The sequence below is a fragment of the Engystomops pustulosus genome, chromosome 7, assembly GCF_040894005.1.
Source record: "Engystomops pustulosus chromosome 7, aEngPut4.maternal, whole genome shotgun sequence".
NCBI lineage: Eukaryota > Metazoa > Chordata > Amphibia > Anura > Leptodactylidae > Engystomops > Engystomops pustulosus.
The window spans coordinates 159,795,434-159,816,878 of record NC_092417.1 but is presented as its reverse complement, the minus strand read 5'-3'; the positions used below and the strand labels follow the sequence as shown (position 1 = coordinate 159,816,878).

The window sequence follows — 21,445 nt, the reverse complement described above, 5'->3', positions numbered from 1 at the left end:
AAACATTTCTAGAAAGGATAACTGAAGAACTTTGCAACACCTATTTGTCAATTTACTCACACATTTCTTGATGAAATAACTGAAGAAATTAAATGGCAATTTACTGAAATATTTCTCGAAGAAATAATTAAAAAAGCTTGAAACAGATAGTTGTCAATTTAGTCATATTTTTCTATAAGATATAATAGAAGACTATGTCAACACCCAGTTGTCATTGTACTCACACATTTCTAGAAGGAATAACTGAAGAACTTGGAAACACCTAGTTGTCAATTCCCTTTTAGGAATCACACATCACAGACTCGAAAAGAAACATCTATTTCTATAGGTTTTAAATTTAAATAAGATTATTAGCATTTACTGATTTACTAATATAGATGTTTTGATTAAAGAAATCAGTAATACAATAAGTAAATTTTAATAAAACTAATAACATTTTTCAATATCTTCAATACCCAGTGCTGTGTGTGGAAGGGTAGCTACTAGTAGTAGGAGTGCTCATAATACTAATAATCACATTAGCACCGAGTAGTTATGGAATCTGGAAGACAAATTTTTGATATGTGAATATATTCAGTAAAGGAGAATTTCTGCAAAATATTGCATTACTATTCCTCTGCAAAAAGATGTAAACCGATATGCAACAGTTTGGCAACAATCCAGTAAACTCTGACTCAGAGAACTTGTTGCTATTGCTAAAACTGACCGTGGAAAATTTGGGCTAATTTGGAACAAAATATGGGGCCCTGGAAAAATATAAACATGTATCAGTACAAATAAAATAATCTAAGGATATATGTATAGAACAGTTAAATAACCTATTTTTTACAAGCTTTTTTTCCAAAGTAATTAGTAGTAATCATAATAATATGGATTACCATTGTTATTGGTAATAGTCGTATTTAACCTAATGATGTAGCACTCATGGCAAAAACATTTTTTCGCATATTTTTTGGGAATTATCCACCACTGCCTATGTAGGGGTATAAATAACCAACACATTACATAATTTATTTTTCCACTAATGGGACATGTTTGTAAAATCCATGGATTATCATGAGAAAATACACACTGCATAAAATACTGTACCGATATACAGTATATACTCATACATATACTCATTTGCAATGAATAACGGACACAATTGTTAATATAATACAAACAGACATTTAGCACATTGAAAAATAAGTTAAATGAGCTAAAGTTGAGTTAGACCCTCGTCAAATTTAGGGGTTGTTTAATTTCGGAAAATAAAAGATATTATTATTATTATTATTATTATTATTATTAATAATAAAAGTTGTACAATTTTCCAATATACTTTCTGTATCAATTCCTTATTGTTTTATAGATCTCTGCTTGCTGTCATTCTATAGGAAGCTTTATTGTTTACTTCCTGTGGATAAACACCAGTCCTTAATCATGTGATGTCACACAGGTGCATGGCTCGTTATATCCCTGGTGAAGTGATTTCAGACAGGTGCATGGCTCGTTATATCGCTGGTCATGTGATGTCACACAGGTGCCCGGCTCGTTATATCCCTGGTGAAGTGATTTCAGACAGGTGCACAACTCGTTATATCCCTGGTCATGTGATATCACACGGTTGCACGGCTTATTATATCCCTGGTCATGTGATGTCACACAGGTGCACAGCTCGTTATATCCCTGGTCATGTGATGTCACACGGTTGCACGGCTTATTATATCCCTGGTCATGTGATGTCACACAGGTGCACGGCTCATTATATACCTGGTCATGTGATGTCACACAGGTGCACAGCACGTTATATCCCTGGTCATGTGATGTTACACAGGTGCACGGCTCATTATATCCCTGGTCATGTGATGTCACACGGTTGCACGGCTTATTATATCCCTGGTCATGTGATGTCACACAGGTGCACGGCTCATTATATACCTGGTCATGTGATGTCACACGGTTGCACGGCTTATTATATCCCTGGTCATGTGATGTCACACAGGAGCACGGCTCATTATATACCTGGTCATGTGATGTCACACGGTTGCACGGCTTATTATATCCCTGGTCATGTGATGTCACACAGGTGCACGGCTCATTATATCCCTGGTCAATGTGATGTCACAGGTGCACATCTCCCTATATCCATGGTAATGTGATGTTACACAGGTGCATGGCTTGTTATATCCCTGGTCATGTGATGTTACACAGGTGCATGGCTCGTTTTATATCCCTGGTCATATGATGTCACCAGGTGCACGGCTAATTATATCACAGAGAGTAATCAGAGCTGTGTGTTATAACGAGCCATGCAATGGTGTGATATCACATCACCAGGCATATAACGAGCTGTGCACCTGTGTGACATCACATCACCAGGTATATAAAGAGCCATTTACCAGTGTGACATCTTATGACCATGTATATAACAAGCCATGCACCTGTGTGACATCACATCACCAAGCTTATAACGAGCCGTGCACCTGTGTGACATCACATGACCGGGAATATAATGAGCCATGCACCTGTGTGACATCACATGACCAGGGACTGGTGTTTATCCACAGGAAGTAAACTATGAAGCTTCCTATAGAATGACAGTAAGCAGAGTCACAAACAATAACAAATATTTGCTGAAACTGGACAACCGTTTTAAAATTTGCAAAGCCAACTAAGGTGTCTTTTGAAGTTATTTCCATGCCGGGCAATTCTTTGTTTTATTTGCTAATTTCTATTTTTTTTCCTGGAATTCATAATTTATTTTTTCTTTTAAAAAACTACCGGTATAGAAAATGGAAAACAATTATTAAGGGCATTCATGGATAATACCAGTAGGAATTACCGTACTTGATATTTAAATCTTTCTACAAATATATATATATATATATATATATAATAATACTTTTATTTCTATAGCTTTTACAGATTACGTAGCGCTACCCAGACCTTGCCAAATCGGTTAGTTTGACTATCAAAGATTTTAAAGGACAAGATGACAGAGAAAATTTCCTTACCAGATATGGCCAAAAGAGGAATTAGTTAGGTGTTAAAGACTTTTTGGGGCACAAATTGAAGCAATAGTTATATGATAATAATAAATATTATTATTTTTATAATAATATCAATAATAATAATAATAATAATAATAATTATTATTATTATTATTATTAGGTTAATGTTCTTCTGCTTCTTTTTATTATTATTATTATTATTGTTATTATTATTATCATTATTAATATTATTATTATTATTATTATTATTATTATTATGTTGCTGTTCTTCTTCTTCTTATTATTGCTATTATTATTATTGATATTATTATTATTATTGCTATTATTATTATTATCATTATTATTATTGCTATTATCATTATTATTATTTATAATAATAATTTAATACAATTATGACTCCCGATTATAAGCTCAACAACTAGGTAAACATCGTTAACACCAACTTAACTGCAACAAATCTCTTAGGTTTATCCTCCTGAATAGTAAAAGATATTACATCTTAAATGTATTAAAAAAAAAAAAATAGACATTAAGTAAAACACATACAAAGCCAAAATAAAACCTCACCTATAAATATCATTTCTCAACAATTCTCTCTGAAATCTGCATTCTGATTGGCTGACAGGGCTCCCATCTGGCACAATAGATAATTAAGTAGCCCAACTAGCATGAAAGGTGTGTGATAGCTCATGAATTACAGAAGGTGTGTGGGCACGGTGACACCGAGAGAAGCTATAGATCATACCTAACTATCTCATCCTTGTGGAGTTAATTAAGAAGGAAATGTGGGTGGACAAACCTGTAATCTGCTTATAAGAGCGCCTTCACTTCTTACTGTACTTTATGGACAACTGACAAACTACCGTACACCCACATAAAAGACATTTTTTTTCTTTGATCCTACCGGTAATAAAATAATCCATCCAAAACAACGGAATGTTCGTTTGTTGTGAGATTTTTTAAATTCAAATTAAATGTAAAAAATCACCAAAAATTATTTCAGTATTTGGAATATAACAATTTTCTTGATTAACAATTAGGAATTTGAAACGGAAAGAATTTCCCATATTCCTCCGAATAAGATCTCCAGCCTTGATAATCATAATCGCTATCGACTGAGCTGTATTTACTGTTGCCGCTGCCCTAGGCACTCTGTGTGATTGCACCATAATTTAGCAATTGTGTTTCAATCCGGTTATGCCCCATTACCCAGCACCTCCTCCTCCATTATTTTTTACTGAGAAAATTGAGTGGTTAACAAGACACCGCAGGAAAAAGGGATTGATCAAAAGGAAAGGAGGACGAGTAAATAAAATTTAAAAAAAAATAAAAAATGCTGTAAACTAAAATGAAAAATATAAAATGATACATCAAATTGTCTTGGCCTTATTATACAGACTATACTGGTATAAGGCTAGCCTAGATTGTTTTATATTAAACACCGTACTAATAGATTACTAACTTCATGAAGATGTAATATAATTTTGGGGTTTTTTTTGGCTGTCATCATTGATCAAATTTTGTCAAATTGTGCAACTTATATTTACCGGAATTTTCTCTTCCGATGATATAAGGAAGCAATGGTTAATCACGGATTCATTAGCTCAAGGGATTTGGATCATAGTCATATTCTAAATCCTAAAGCCATATTCTAAATTTTGGGTTTTTTTTGGCTGTCATCATTGATCACATATTGTAAAATTGTGCAACCTGTATTTACCAAAATATTCTCTTCCGATGAATTAAGGAAGCAATGGTTAAGCACGGATTCTTATGTTCAAAATCAGCTTGTGGGATTTGGACCATACTCCTATTCTAAATCCTAAAGCCATATTCTACATTTTGGGGGGGTTTTTTGGCTGTCATCATTGATCAAATTTTGTCAAATTGCGAAACCTATATTTACCAAAATTTTCTCTTCCGATGAAATAAGGAAACAATGGTTAAGCACGGATTCTTATGTTCAAAATTAGCTCGAGGGATTTGGATCATACTGCTATTCTTGAGCCCAATGTTTATGATTACCATAATCCGTTACCGTTGGAGATAGAAGAACTTTCCCATCAGATTCATGATCTGAAAAATGTTCATTTTGGAGAATCATTGAAGAAGATATTTTTATCATCTGATAATCACTAGTTGCGATTATAGGCTTATGTTATGCACAAAACTGTCAAAACAAAACTGTTTCATTTGTGGCCATCCAACCAGTACTAATGATCAAGAAGTCTCAGTGATACAAGGAGATCTAAAATCACCCCCCAAAAATATTTGACATTAATTTTATAAGCTTTATAATTTATAAACCCTGCCTGTTTTCAAACTGAACTTTCATTGCACAGATAATACTATTTAAATTTTTATGTAAATTCATTTTTACATCTCCTAGGGCTCCAGCGCCGGCTCAGTAAAATTTTAAGGGCCAGCGTGCTGATAATTGCCAATGGCTATCTGCCTGCCCTGATAAATTCCCAGCCCCTTCCTGTGTCCCCTGTCGGATCTTTGTGCTTCTATGAAACGGATAAAGCTGTGTTGCCCTGTGCGTTTATCCTGATTTCCCATTGTGATCTTGATTCCGTTCCTGACTTTGCTTCTGTTCTGCCTGTCTTAATCTACCGCTATGTCCCCAACTGTGATCCCGTGCTGCCTGCCCTGACCTCTTGCTTGTCCCCGATTTCGTCTCTGCTTCATGATTCTGCACCTCACTTTGGCGGTCACCATGGACAAAGACGCGCCTGTGAAGTGACCTGGTGGTACCACGGCACAGTAAGTCCAACTTGCTTTGCGGTGGGCTCTGGTGAAAACTGGGTACCACTTAGACTCCGCTCCCAGGTGTCAGCTTACGTCATCATCCGCTGTGGTCTAGTGGGTCCACTACCACTGATCCTGACACCCACACTACCCAGTAGTGACTTAGTCCAAAGAAAGAAAAAAATAAAAGAAAAAAGATCTGTTCATTGATGCTTGGTCCTGCCCCCTGGTGCACCAAGGAGATAATCTGCATAAAAATAAAAACTTATTTTCTCTAATAACTGGAACATGGGAATGACATGTCTGTCTACAAGATGCCGATCTAATTGGGATATTGTAGCTGGTAGACTACAGTCACCCAGTGGCCACCCACTCTCATAACCCTTTTCACTTGAGATCTCTATAGGCCACGTGATAACAGTAATCCCAGCATTATAATTTCTTATAAAAGGTATATATTGGGGTATCTAGCTGAAAATAATGAGATTAGTCAGGGACCTGTATCTGTGACCTATACCACATTACTATTAAAGGAAATGTTTGATCAAAAAATGTACCTGTTTTCTAAATCATCTATGGTAACAACAACAGAATGTTCATTCATTTTAAGATTTATTTAATTCAAATTAAAAAAAAATCACAAAAAAATATTTCAGAATTTGGAATATAACATTTTTCTTGATTTACAATGGGAATCTGAAACTGAATGAATATCCCATATTCCTCCGAAGGATCTCCAGCCTGATAATCATAATCGTAACGGATTCTTATGTTCAAAATCACCTCGAGGGACTTGGATCATATTCTAAAGCCCAATGTTTATGATTATCATAATCTGAAAAATGTTCATTTTGGAGAATCATAGAAGAAGAAAAAAAAAAAAATCTGTTTTTTAAATCATACCTATTGTTTTAATTTTTTATAAAGTATTTAACTCTTCCTGTTCTGTAGAGATCACTTTTCAATAACCACATCATTATTATAACAGACAGGTTTATTATAAAAAAAGTTATAAACAGACTTACATAGATCTTACTTACTATGGGTATGTGATCTTGAGTAAGGTGTGACACCGAAATGCGTTGATTTTCTTGTGATGTTCAAGATTTTACTCTCTCGAAGTACTGGAGCTTTATACACTTCTATGGGTCACAGCTCCAAACTTAGAGGGTACAAATATTGCCATATTATTTACTGTTGTATGACAATCTGACTAGATTTTCTAGTCTACGTTTACACTTCCAGTTAGTTTTCCTAATTCATGGCAAAACTTTTTGGTCATTTTCACAATTTTGGTATAACTCAGTCCAAACCCCTTTCACAAAAAGTTTCACCCTTAACAAGGATTCAATCATTTATAGTTTTTACATTTCTGATCTGGAATCAGGTTTTACAACTTTTCCCCCCACACATTAGCCATAGAGGGGAGGGGAGTAGTGATGAGAGGATCCGTTAAAATTCAAATAAAAAAAAAACTGACCCCAACACAGTACCGGCAACATTGTTGCAGTGGCAACGACATTTCATAGTATCACAGTAAAAGAGGTTAGAGAAAGAAATCAGTCCATCAAGTCCAACCATTTAAAACACTACGGATGCCCATGCCACCATTTTGGGGTTGGTCATTGCTCTTGATAAAGTAATTGGTAGGTTATTGCCAGTGTGTGCTGCCACTAAGATTCAAATGCCGTTGGTGACTTTTCCATCAGCATTTACCACGCGATTGTTGGCGGAACTTCTAATGCAGTTTGAAGTCGGGTTTGGAGGACCCAAGCCAGCAAAGTTCTACTGTATATGAACCATGAACTTCACATCCACTCAACACTAGCTGGGAGCAGGTTAAAACTGAATTCTTCCTCAAGCTGGACCTAGTGTACAATTCATCGACTTCCACGGAAATTCTTCGTATATCTCGAGTGATGTGCGCCGCCAGAGGTGCCGAGTCCGACGAAGATAAAGTCCGGCGCGATTCACGTAGCTCGTGCGCCCGAGTTCCTGCATCCGTCGCTTCGGCGCCGTGCACCTTCTTCTTCCCGGTGCTTGTAAGTGCGTGTCCTGTGACACAATTCAAAATGTTAAATCCCGCGCGTTGTCCGAATCCGTCTGGTTTTCCGATGACCCACCACACACCCCCCCCCCACCCGTTTTATGTCGCGTGCAAGCCGGTGCCGATGCGCCAAAATCCAATCACATATGCCAAAATCCCCTGTTAAATGCGGCAAAAAACGGAAATCATCATGAAACCCGACTAAAAATGCGCTCAGTGCGCTAAATGAGCCCTACTGTTGTTTACATGTCAGAAAGATATTCATTTTTTTGCCAAAATATTATTTGGGGGCTTAGACAGTTTATTGTTTTTTGCATTATATTACAAATGAATGAGATTGTCAAATGAATGAGAAAAATACACTCTAGAAGTAACCCTTACCAATCCTTCAAACATTTTCTGACAATCTTTCACTGAGACTGAGGTAGTCACAGTAATGGGTTAATTCACTTTAGTAAATTGACTAAATGGAATCTGAATGGTTTCCATGGTAAAGGGAAGTCATTCTAATGCCACAAGAAAAGTGATGTACACAAGTAAAACCATTAAAGGAGAAGGATTATATATGTCCATCGAGTACAATATTTTTAGCCGGAATTACTTTGTCGTATGTACGTATGTTAGTGACAACGGGGTGCAAGTATCTACTAATTTTATAATAGGGTGGGTCTGACACTTGTCATCCCCACAATTATCAGCTCTACTGAAAGAATGGAACAGGTAGCAGACAGCTCCATAATCTATACAGTGGGAAGAGTTGGTACTGTAGATCAGTTCACATTTGACCCATTGTATAGATCAATCAACATTTAAGCCTTGACAACCCCTATTTCAACCACAACTAGGAAAGATCTCATGAACTATGATGAACCTCAAGTTGCATTGAAAAGTGGTATTCTGATGGAAGTCCTTTGGATTCTTCTGGTGTTTTGGAATCCAAAAATTGAGCAGTAACTCTGCCATGTGAACCTTTTTGCACAAAATGCGTGGTACGATGGCTGATTCAGTTCTTTTACAAATACCTTTGAAAGACTAAGACCTCCAACTTTTTACTCGTGAAGACCTGAGCTTTGGATACTGAGACTCAATGTTTGTCCAGACCTCATTCAATTTGGGCCACATTGAACATTGACAGACAACCAGACTGTGCTCCTGTGCCAGCCAGTACATTCCACATCTCACTGTTGCCACGGCCTGAATTCTTACATGATGTCGGAACAGGTCATTTTTCAACTCCTTGTAAACATCGGCGGAGAAGCTGTCATATTGGTCAAAGCCATGTGTGAGGGATATGGGAAAACCCAAGAATAAAGACCTCAAGTTGTATGAAATGAAAAAGAAAAAAAAGGAAGAAAGCGGCCTTCTCCTAAGAAGGTTTCCAAGGAATGTAGACATGTGCTAATGGTTTGTTTAAACTGCTCCGAGCTACAAAAGTGCAGAGGCTTCCTTGTTTTGTGAGTTCCATCTCTTTTATAAAGGGGGTTTTCAGTAGGTTAAAAATTCACTAAAATTAGAAAAGTTTATTAAATAAAAATAGATAATGATAATCTAATAAACATCTTGTCCTCCCAGCGCCGCTCCAGTGGGCCAAACTTGAGGATGTGACCACCGTGTGCACAGTAGAAATAGTCACCAAGTTTGGTGAGAACCATCGTAGAGGCAGTAATGGAAAACAGTTGCCCCCAAAAATTCAAATTTGGGCTAAAACTTCAGAAGTTCCAAAAATTGGTAAAATTGGCAAGAAGTATATCAGTTTTAGTACAAGAGAGCCTTAAGAAAGTAAAATTTTTGATGTCATGTGCAGGGTTAGACTTGATCTCCTGACTAGTGATGAGCAGACACGAATGTTCAAGTGGGTCCCTGCCAAACATTGCAGGTTCAGGACCCCAAGCCCAAACCAGGACTTCACCCAAAAGTTTGGGCTCAGCATATGGGCTCAACACCCACCGGAAACACACTGGGTGTTAGAGCTGTGTTCAGGTTCGGGTACCCAACTTCTGAGCTTTTTAAAGAAAATTATGAGAAATAACTGTCCATTATACTTACATGGGTGACAGCATTTTCAGTATATGTAAACCCATGAGTACAGGACATGGGTCTGTAGCATCTAAATGTCCCATCCAACATAGATGGGTCTGGGGTTTGTTATTACTTCCAAGCCATGTTAGTGACTCTTTGGCCAACCTCTTGTTGTTCTTGCTCACGGTTTCAGCATGAGTTACACAGTTAAAATTAAGTTAAATTAGAAATATTCAGTCATGGGTTCACCAGCCTGGGGCGAGTTGAGCCTCTTGCTTCAGGCAGCACCACCTACAACAATATGGGAGGCTGAATCAGGGGCGCAATCACCAGTATTTTCCACCCCTGCAGCATGGGTGTGAGGACTGCATGGAGAACCCACTTACTAAAAAGAAATAATCTGATATATAACTACTGGATGGAGCGATGGAGGTGCCAATATATAGCTTGCCTCAGGTAGCAGATAGTTTAGGTTCACCATTGTATCCAGTCTCAGGCACATGTTCTTTTAACTTTCTGATCACAAACACATGGGCTCCCTCTTGCCCAACCATCACAGTCACTCCATACATTTATGGGACTAGAGGTGGTAGGGTAGCACTGTATTTGGCTATTTTTTGGGCAATATCATAGAAGTAAATGCATTGACAGTGCCACTCCTTTCACTTAGAAGTTCAAGTGTTCTCGTGAGGGTATCAGCCATTGGAAACTCTACAAACTTCTTTATCCTCTCATCTCTCTGTGTCCCCACTTGAACGAGGAGTTAGTTGCATAGATATGCAGACACTGCAGCCCCCTTCAATTTTCTAATTACATGGCATGATTAATATTTTACTATTAGTGCCAATGTCCAGGGAGATAATCTAATTTACGGGATGGACAATATGGGGCACATTTACTTACGCGTCCCGTTGACGACTCCGATTGGAATGTCCGACGAGGATTCGGAGCTGCCACAATTCATTTGGGTTGTCCAACGGCCACGCAGATCCACCACAATCCGATCGCGTGCACCAAAAACCCTGTGCAAAACTGAAAAATTTGCGAAACCTGACAGAAATGCGGCCGCAGGACCCTTAGTAAATGTGCCCCTATGAGTCCAGTTATGCAGCTTCATCTTGATTTCTACCAATAGGATGAAGAACTTGCTGTGGTGAAGGCATCCATTCTTTAAAAAGTATTTGCTCCTTTTAAAAAATTTGAAATAGTCCCGTTCCCTTTTTACCTACCGGGTTAGGTAGTCCTCCCTCTCTTCCTAGTCAGTTTTGATGGATCTCTAAGCATTTGCCCTCAGCATTTTACAAGTAGAGAAAGTTCAAAAATGACACGTATCACACAGTCATTTGTCAACTTGAAGAAGTGTCATGGTTTGATGTCCACACATGTGACAATGGTATGGGAAGAGTCAACACAACAGCTACCCAATGATCTCTACCGTCTCCAGCTCTCAGATTGCTATTGTACATGTGTTCTTGACCTTACCTGCTATCTCGCTGTCCTTCCTTGTCATTTCAAACCCATTAACATATTACCTTGGGCATAGGAGGAAACTGACAAAACATGTTTCTCTGGACTGAATTTGTTTTTTTTGTCTGTGTTATGATCTCGTAGGGCAGCTGTAGCTCAGTTTCAAGGCCCTTAGGGAAATAGGTTGACCGTACACGGAATAGATTAATAATATGTATCACGGCTCAGTAAAGGGAAGAGGCTCTGTCTGCCTGAGGCGTTAGCAGAGCACACCAGCAGATATACATAAATGTAAATCTTTTCGTACTGCCTCGACAGGCTGATAAATACGGGAGCCGGGGTTAGGAATAAATTGGAAATAATAAAAGTCATTAAAACAAAAAAGTTTTTTTTTTTAGGATAGATTCAGCTACCCTTCTACACCAGCTCCTATACTTCCTGATCCTCCTGGTCAATTTATCCTGGACTTCAATGATGGCATTAAGGGCATGTGGCCACTTCAGCCAATCACTGGCCACAGTGTTGACTTGTGGCTTGTCACAGGATTGACAAGTCACCCCTATAAAGGGTTACCGGCTCCAGTGGTCACATGTCTACAACAGGACATCAGATCGGGAGGTCAAGGAGGCATTGGAGTGGACGGTTAGTAAGGTAAGTATTTATTCCTCCAAAGGAATGTAGCCATGCAGTAGTTATATTTTTCAATGCCTATTAATCACCAAAAGACAATGGCCACCTGATTTTGTGACTTCGATTTTGGGATGTCCAGAATTTTTTAACTTATAACTTAGAAATTTATAAAATGCCTGGTAAATGTCTTGATCCTCCAGAATCACCATTCCGGTGGTCCCCTTTGGTTGACCTGTCCAATAGTGATGATGACATCCTGCACTTGCTCACGTGACCATTGAAGCCAACACTGACTCTAATGTTCTCCTCACATTAGAGGTTAGCGATTGGCTACAGCAAATTGAATGTACATTATGTCATCGAAACAGAGGAGTTCAAGAAAACCATCCGGGACTACGAGCGTGGTGGTTACTGAAGCAACATGAGAATTAACAGATTTATTTATACTTAGTATATATCTTATAGATTTTTTTTAAGCATCTTCCTAAATCTAAAGTTATTGAATAAGATTAGAAAATAATAATGCTTATTACATTTATACAGCACCACTCCTGTCGATAAGTCCTATCTGGCATGGCAACGTAATCCTATTTACGAAATAGGAAATAAGCTGAACTTCAATACATTGTGCAGAGGTAGGAATTGAGATTTCTCCAACCCTCTATGCCGGTTGAGCAGGGATGGGGTTGTGCTGGGCCATGACGTGGGGCGGCAAAGGGCGTCCCTGTGCCTGCACACTGCCTATATAGCTTGTGCCCATCAAGGCTATGTCGCAATTATACACCAGGGCAGGCCAGGATCCGGCGAGTGCCGGGGAGGTGGGGTACATCAATCACTAACGCACTTAGCAATAGCCTATGATAAATGTTTATTTTAAGCTGAACTCTAGATTGTGTGTTTACAAGCCGAAGAAGAATTTGGGGGGGTCTCCCTTTGATTGTCATCTAGACAGCACTATCATAACGATGGTGGTGCTACAAGTAGAGTACATGTTTATGCAGTTGAGATATTTACCATATTTGATGGATAGTCAAAACTGCCAAAATCCCTCAAAGTTGTGTTCTAAGAGTAAGTGGAAGTCTTGAGGGTTTGAAGGCTCTTTCATAAACTTCCATCATTCATGAAGCACAAACGTTTGAGCAAAGCTGTGATTGATACCTCCAGTAAAGTACCTAGCAATTACGGCATACCGTCGCACATGTCCAGCACAAGGGCTTTGTATGATAAGTAACACAACCAAGTGCTGGAAGATTCCGAATACTTAGACTGAATGACTAATTCACTAACTTTACTATTACTGTGGCTCCCAAAGTAGGTGAAATTTCAAACTAGCATAAAAAATTAAATTACAAAAATGCTCAAATCATGGTAGAAGTAAGAGTAGCATCAAAAATGGTAATAATGCTCCTATTTCCTTACACAACTGTTGACTGATCATTGATTGGCTGAGCAAAAGAGAAAACAGGAAGTGCAGCCATTGCTCGTCCATTTTGAATTAGGTTCTCAATGGGGGATTTATGGTCAGGAATGTTCCACCAATGGGCAAGTTATGTTTGCTAGTACCAGTTTATGAGAAACAAATTTCAAAAGTTACTTTTTCTGGTTATGAATAATGTCCGGATACATCTATTACCCATCTATACTCCTATTTATTTCATATATATCCATGTCCATATATCTATTTACTGGGGCCTCTTGGTGTATCCGGCGGGCAGTAACTCCACTCGGCACAACTACACCAGGTCTGACCTGGCATAGTTTTGAACAAAAACTGCAAATAGGAACGGGATAGGAACTTCCACACCCCTCCACGCCTGCTTCTACGCCAATTCCCACCATTGTTCTCATCCTCTATCCTTCTACCTATTTACCTATTTTTCTATTATCTATTTATCTATAGATTTACCATCTGTATGATTACTATTTTACCTATTAATCTATGAGGGGGGATTTATCGCCAACATATAATGCAATCCCCACCCCTTGGCACTCACTGGTAAATACTGTGGGTGTTGTGGCACGGTTCGACCGGAGGGTAATTGGCGCAATATCTGGCTGTCCCGCCTCTGCCTGGCCCGTTTGGAAGCAGGCTATGGCCCAATTCTACACCAGGTCAGACCTGGCGTAGAAGAGCCCAGGCGGTGCTGGAGCCTCCTAATAGATCCAAGGAGCACCGGGGGCAGCATCATACACTGGTGCACTTAGAGCCAGCCAATGATTAATGTCCCCTCACGTGCCAACATCTAAATTAAGCACAAAGCAGGAAAACCAGTGTGTGGCTTGCTTCATAGGACACATGAAAAAGTCCCAAAAAAATGCAAAAACAAAAAATACATATGCCCCTTGGTGTATAGTCTCAGTGCATGTAAGAGTACATTAGAATCATGAGGTCTAGGGCACTGCCCAAGGAGCTGAGACAGAATTGTGGCAAGATCAGATCTCACCAAGGTTACAATAAACTCAAGGTTCCTAAGAGCACAGTGGCCTCCATTATCCTTAAATGGAAGAACTTTGGGAAGATTGAAACTCTTCCTCAACCTGGCCATCCAGCCAAACATAGCAATTGTGGGAGATGACTGCGAGTTCTACCTCCTGTATGCCAGGTGGACGTAGAGGGGGCAGTGCTATCCATTTATGGGTGCTTATAATTCTTGGCTGTGGACTGTACGGGCAGGAGGTAGCATGATGTAAAAACAGAAGGGAGGATAGCAAGGACTGTATGGTAGGATGCCACCGTGCCACCCTCGGTACCACGTCAGCTGCATCCCCGCAATGAGAGATTCATCAAGAGTATAATTAGACAACGTGTTGTTACAGCTGACCTCAGCCAATTAAAATTATTAATAGCATGAGATGCCGGGATGCCAAACCTTGCTACACTGACATCTCATTTGTTTCATCACGATTTCTTGAAAATACTTCACAACAGTCATAGATGGCGGCTGAGAATGATGGCGAATGACGGCGTGACCTTTCTCGGTGTCTGAGAACAGGTTGGGGAACGACTGATGGGAGGGGGGGGGGGAGGGGGCCTGGAGGAGTTCACAGAAAATTATTTGGTAGTTTATTAGGTTTCAATGATGTGGAAATCTCCAGCTGATAAATACATCTTCAAGGTGGAGAATTTTCTATGTGCAACTTCAATGTGTCCTAAAGAAAATAGGACACTGTGTACAACATACTCAGCTCCTCCTGCACTATAACATGCTGCCTGCAGATAGGACACTATATACAATCTGCTCTGCTCCTCCTGCTCTATAGCATGCTGCCTGCAGATAGGACACTATGTACAATATGCTCAGCTCCTCCTGCTCTATAACATGCTGTCTGCAGACAGGACACTATGTACAATCTATTCAGCTCCTACTGCTCTATAACATGCTGCCTGCAGATAGGACACAATGTAAAATCTTCTCTTCCCCTCCTGCTCTATAACATGCTGCCTGCAGATAGGACATTATGTACAATCTGCTAAACCCCTGCTTTACATTGTGTATGACAGTGTTAGGTCTTGTCCTTAGAGATCTGTGTAGTTATACCTGTGTTGTAAGTAGCAGCAAGACTGTGAAATATGGATTTATATTCCAGGATTGTAGCTGGCGTCTCCTTACTCTGCTGTGTTCCTCAAACTCATCAGCCAGACTACTCCCCCTTCTGCTGTAATATCTCACCCACAGCAGAGGAGAGGGGAGGGGCTGTGCTGTGCTTAGTGAAGAGATGACACATAGCAGTGCTCCATAGTGCTCTGAGTCCAGCTACAATATTGGAATATAAATTCATTTTTCAAAACAAAGATATGATTACACAAAATATCCAGAAAACCCATGCATTTTTCCACCTGACTTTTTTCTGATAGCAGATTTGGTGGGAAGAAGGATCACAGATGCAGGACTTGAAAATGCTTCACATCTTAGGGCTTATTTACTAAGGGTCCGCGGATCGCACTTTCGTAGATTTTTAAAATTTTTTGGGGATTTGCGCCGCTGTGACAGGTATGTAACTGGGGATAGTGTCGCACGCAATTGTAGTGTGGTGCGGATGCGCCGGCTTTCATGCAACAGAATTCAGGGGCGTGCCATGAACTCTGTCGGACCTGAGCGGGGAAGCAACCGATGCAGGATATCGGGCGCACGATCTTCCTGAATCGCGGCAGAGTGCATTCTGGTCGGACAATGCACTTTTGGGGATCGCGACAGGACGGGTAAGTAAATGTTGCCCCTTGTATCAAGATGGCACCGCCCCTGGTGCACTAAGAAGCTAATTTGCACATATCAAGAGACATAAGTTTTTCTAAATTTAAAGAGTTTTGGGAAACAGGAAAAGTACATTTGGAAAGCTTATCAGGGGGTTTACACAATGCCGATTTTACTTGTAGGGGGATTGGGGAGTCCGTAGACCCCCTTTAAGGAGTCGTTAGTGGATGATAGAGGAGGGATTCTCTTTGTGACTGGCTATTGTGTCTGGTCTAGAGGATAGTAGAATCTTTATCAGACTGTCGATAAGCCCCAGATCCTATTTAGCAAATAAAAAAATAATTTGAAGTGAAGCCGGTGCCCATAATGGATGGCACGTCCTGGCAAATAGACGATCGTAAACGTCATTAGTTAAATAAACACTTTCCAATGATCCTCAGTGGCAGCGTCTACTGTTCTGCACCGGCTCCGTCTATCACTTCTATTGTGCGGATGGTGCAGCGTCTAGAAAGAAAGAAAAAAAAACAATTGTAGGAAATTGTAGTAGACACAAAGACGATAACCTCTGCCCATTATGCTGCTGTGTGGTCGTGCCCCCTAGGGACTTCTCTCACCAACTCTGGATTTATCAGAGACTCAACACTATCAATATGTGGTCCCTGTTCTACAGAAGTAATACAAGATCCTCGCAGCAGATAGTGATGAACAGTCCCATCTCATGTCAGTAATGGACCCTGGTACAGACATTATCTATGTCTCACGTCTGGGGGAAGGGGGGGGGGGGTTCTCCTAATAAGCTGTGAACGAGAAGACAAAGGGAGGTTATATTTATCTATGTATAAGAGAGAGATAGGAGATAGATATATATGATAGATGATAGATAGGAGATAGATAATAGATAGATATATGGATAAATAGATATGAGATAGATAGATAGATAGATAGATAGATAGATAGATAGATAGATAGATAGAGATAGATAGATAGATAGATACATGGATAGATAGAGATAGATAGATAGATAGATAGATAGATAGATAGATAGATAGATAGATAGATAGATAGAGATAGATATGAGATAGATAGAGACAGATAGATATGAGATAGATAGAGACAGATAGATATGAGATAGATAGATAGATAGATAGATAGATAGATAATAGATAGATAGATAGATAGATAGGAGATAGATACATGGATAGATAGAGATAGATAGATATCAGATAGATGGATAGATAGATATAGAGATAGATAGATAGGAGATAGACATATGACAGTGGAGTATCCCCTGTGCTCCTCCATCCTCCTCCTATAATAACATATTGCGCTGGCTCTGGCACCTGCGCTCTCATTACCCCAGTAAATATGCATCGCCTAATATGTGATGGTACAGTAAGATCGCCCAGAGACTATCTGGTCTCAGCAGGAGGAAACATGACTAACCCCAGGCTGTTGGGTTACAATATCTAATAACCAGGTGACAGATGAGGTGTATTTCATGATGAAGGCTCTTAAATAGAATTTATATTGCTGTCTGCACAAAGTGGCTGAGAACCCTCACTGATAGCAATGTCACCGAGATGACAGAGAGATGGAGGGATAGATAGATAATAGATAGAGATAGATAGAAAAAAGGATTGAGAAAGGCCCACAGAGCCAAAACGTTGTCTGTTATGGAACCACTTTGCTTCATTTTTCTACTACTATTATTAGATCAATAGATATGTAAATATAAAGAAGAAAAGATCGATAAAAAAGGATTCTAAAAAAGATAGAAGGATAGATACATGGATGGGCACATGAATTGATCAATTGATAGGGATAGAGCGGAGAAGATAGAAAAAATGAAAGAGAAAGAGTTAGAAGAAAAATAGAATGTAGATGCATGAATGGATAGATAGATAGATAGATAGATAGATAGAAGATAGATAGATAGATAGATAGAAGATAGATAGATAGATAGATAGATATGAGATAGATAGATAGATAGATAGATAGATAGATAGATAGATAGATAGATAGATATGAGATAGATATGAGATAGATAGATAGATAGATATGAGATAGATAGATAGTGGATCTATGGTGGATAAATGGTACAATCAACTGATCTATAGATATGCTATACAATATTAGATAGATCTATAGACCTAGAGCTATAGATAGATAGATAAGATACATATATGGCTTGCGAAAGGCTGTACTGTCAACACAGTATGGAAGGACCACTTTTTATGGACATTTTTGTGCTGCTACTTTCGATAGATTGATAGATAGATAGATAGATAGATAGATAGATATGAGAGAGATAGACACATAGGGCCACATTTATCACTATTGTGCACCTAAGTGTAGTAGTTGCGCCTAAATTCAGGCGCACTGTTTTGCCAGAATTATCACAAGCTACAACCATCTGTGATAAGTATATTTTCTGCCTCTTATTAATCACTTTACTTTAACACAGTTTAGGCGCAGTTTAGGCGCAATGTTAGATTCGGGCACTTACATGTGATCCTGCTACAAGCTCCTCTCTGCTTCTCCCGCAGCCCAGAATGAAGATAACACTCACAGCAGCACCCAGGTGTGTGACACCCAGCACCCAGTGACCTCCTCAGCAGCACCCAGGTGTGTGACACCCAGCACCCAGTGATCTCCTCAGCAGGGGCTTCTCCTAGAGGGGATCCCCCAGTGCTGGTCTCCTGCTGCACCCCTGTAATTCTGCACAATATCCCCCTCAGACACTGTGCAGAATTACATGGGGGACACTTGTTTGCAGTATCTGCAAACTTCTGCAAGCTTCTGCAAACTTGTGCAAACTTCTCTTGCTCTTGCTGTGAGCTCAGGAGTTTGCAGATTGTTTTGTAAATAGAAGTGATGAACTGTAAATAGAGTCTGCAGCTCCTGTCTGTAATGTATCTAATGTATCTATTATATGTTCCAGTGTCTGCAGTGTATCTAATGTATCTATTATATGTACCAGTGTCTGCAGAGTATCTAATGTATCTATTATATGTTCCAGTGTCTGCAGTGTATCTAATGTATCTATTATATGTACCAGTGTCTGCAGTGTATCTAATGTATCTATTATATGTACCAGTGTCTGGCTGAGCTTTGCTGCTAGAAATGAGCTGTTCTGCAAAGGGGCTCAGTGCTTTCTTCTCAGATAACGCCACCTTCGGGCTGGAGTGTTTTTGCGCCCGTTTTTGCGCCTAAATGCAAAAGTCGCACGTGATGAATATCATTTGGCGCAGCAAAACATCTGGAATTGAATGATAGATGAGGGAAAGGTGGTTATTTTAGCTGCGCGGCTAATTTGACGTTTAATCGCAAAAATGGCGCAAAAACGGTGCGGCGCAAAAACAACTAAAAAAACAAGTGATAAATGTGGCCCATAGATTGATAGATAGATAGATAGATAGATAGATAGATAGATAGATAAATAGATAGATAGAATATATAATTATGGTAGATAAATAGTGCAATTGATTGATCTTTAGATATATGATGCAATGATAGATAGACATGAGATAGATAGCTAGATAGATAGATAGCTAGATAGATAGATAGATAGATAGATAGATAGATAGATAGATAGATAGACATGAGATAGATAGATAGATAGATAGACGATTGATCTTTACATATAAGATATTATGACAGATAGATACCGGTACATAGTTAGGAGGTAGATAGATAGATAGATAGATAGATAGATAGATATGAGATAGATAGATAGATAGATAGATAGATAGATAGATAGGAGATAGATAGATAGATAGATAGATAGATAGATGACAGATAGATAGATAGATAGATAGATAGATAGATAGATAGATAGATAGATGACAGATAGATATATAATAGATAGATAGATAGGAGATAGATAGATATGAGATAGATAGGTAGATAGATAGATAGATAGATGACAGATAGATAGATAGATAGATATGAGATAGATAGATAGATAGATAGATAGATAGATAGATAGATAGGAGATAGATAGATAGATAGATAGATGACAGATAGATATATAATAGATAGATAGGAGATAGATAGATATGAGATAGATAGATAGATAGATAGATATGAGATAGATAGATAGATAGATAGATAGATAGATAGATAGATATGAGATAGATAGATACATAGATATGAGATAGATAGATAGATAGATAGATAGATAGATAGATAGATAGATATGAGATAGATAGATAAATAGATAATAGATAGATAGATATGGGATAGATAGATAGATATGAGATAGATAGACGATAGATGATAGATACAGTCGATTGATCTTTACACATAAGTTATGATAAAATATTCCAGTCTGGAATTTTTCTCCGCATCACTATATTTGGGTTATAATCCGATACTTTCTTATTTCAGTTTGCGTTCACAAAAAAAAAGAAAAAAAAAAAGAAAGTACTTTAAAGGGGAAACAGATACATGATAAAGTTTCTACGGAAGTGAAGGGTTAATTAAAAGGGAAGAAGACAGAAGGAGAGAGAGAGACCCATCCCCTGTGCAGGGGGTTTGTGATGCTAGTAATTCATTCAGCAGTGTGTTTTTTAAGAGGCCGGGGAGGCGTCATGTGACATCCCACGTCAAAGAGAGTAGAACCGACTTGTGTGGATTCCCCTCCCACATCCCATTCACAGCTCCACAAGGCTGATCAGCTTGTGTCTAACCCCAGTGAGTTCCAGTAGTATGAGCCGTCTCTCTCTCCAACAAGATCAAATGGAGCCATTTAATGAGGAGATTCCACTGCCTTTACCATGCAGTTTCCACTATCAATAATTTAAAGATCTCCGCTCCAGCGCCAGAACATCAAGGCTGCACGTTGCAATTTTTTTCCTCTTCTTTTTTTTTTTTTTTTTTTTAAAAAGCTTTTCTCCTAGGAAGTTGCGAGAAAAAAAAACAACCCCCCTCCCCAAAAAAACTATCCAGAGTTTCAGCTGAAAATTCCAAAAAAAAATACAAGTGTGTTGATGTGTTCATTGGAAACTAACTGAAAAAGGTGGGTCCCTTTCTCCTTTTCTAACTCGTCTAGGTGTGTATAGATGTAGCAGAGCCGGGTTTGTCCGGAAAAAATGCAAACAAGAAGGTGACAAACTCCCCTCTGCTACATCTATAAATGTAGTCGATTGTTACATATGAATGTAACGGATTTGGTGAATTGATTCTCTTCGGATCCAAGTCGTTTGATTGGAACAATTTTGTAACAGTTAATAGAATTTAAACTGATTGTTTATTTATTTATTATTTACTCTAAATATTTAGAATGTTAACATTTGGAATGTCAATATTATGATTTAGTCGGAATCGGTTGTTATACATCACCT

At 38.8% G+C, this 21,445-nt stretch overlaps 1 protein-coding gene and 1 long non-coding RNA gene across 3 annotated transcripts in view; one reads left to right on the top strand and one right to left on the bottom strand.

Moving 5' to 3' along the window:
* The window catches only part of BDNF (brain derived neurotrophic factor), a 75,664-nt gene that overhangs the window by 10,920 nt on the left and 43,299 nt on the right, over window positions 1-21,445 (top strand). Inside the window, exon 1 of one of the 2 annotated variants that reach the window (XM_072118561.1) lies at window positions 20,729-21,120. The exons of the other annotated variant lie outside the window; for it this stretch is intronic. The gene's annotated coding sequence lies outside the window, so the exon portion shown is untranslated. Of the gene's footprint in view, window positions 1-20,728; window positions 21,121-21,445 lie in introns of those variants that run through there. 2 annotated transcript variants of the gene reach the window in all.
* Window positions 16,138-21,445, bottom strand: part of LOC140071186 (uncharacterized) — a 57,450-nt gene continuing 52,142 nt past the window's right edge. Inside the window, exon 3 of the long non-coding RNA XR_011849085.1 lies at window positions 16,138-16,604. This is a non-coding gene — a long non-coding RNA (uncharacterized lncRNA). The remainder of the gene's footprint in view (window positions 16,605-21,445) is intronic.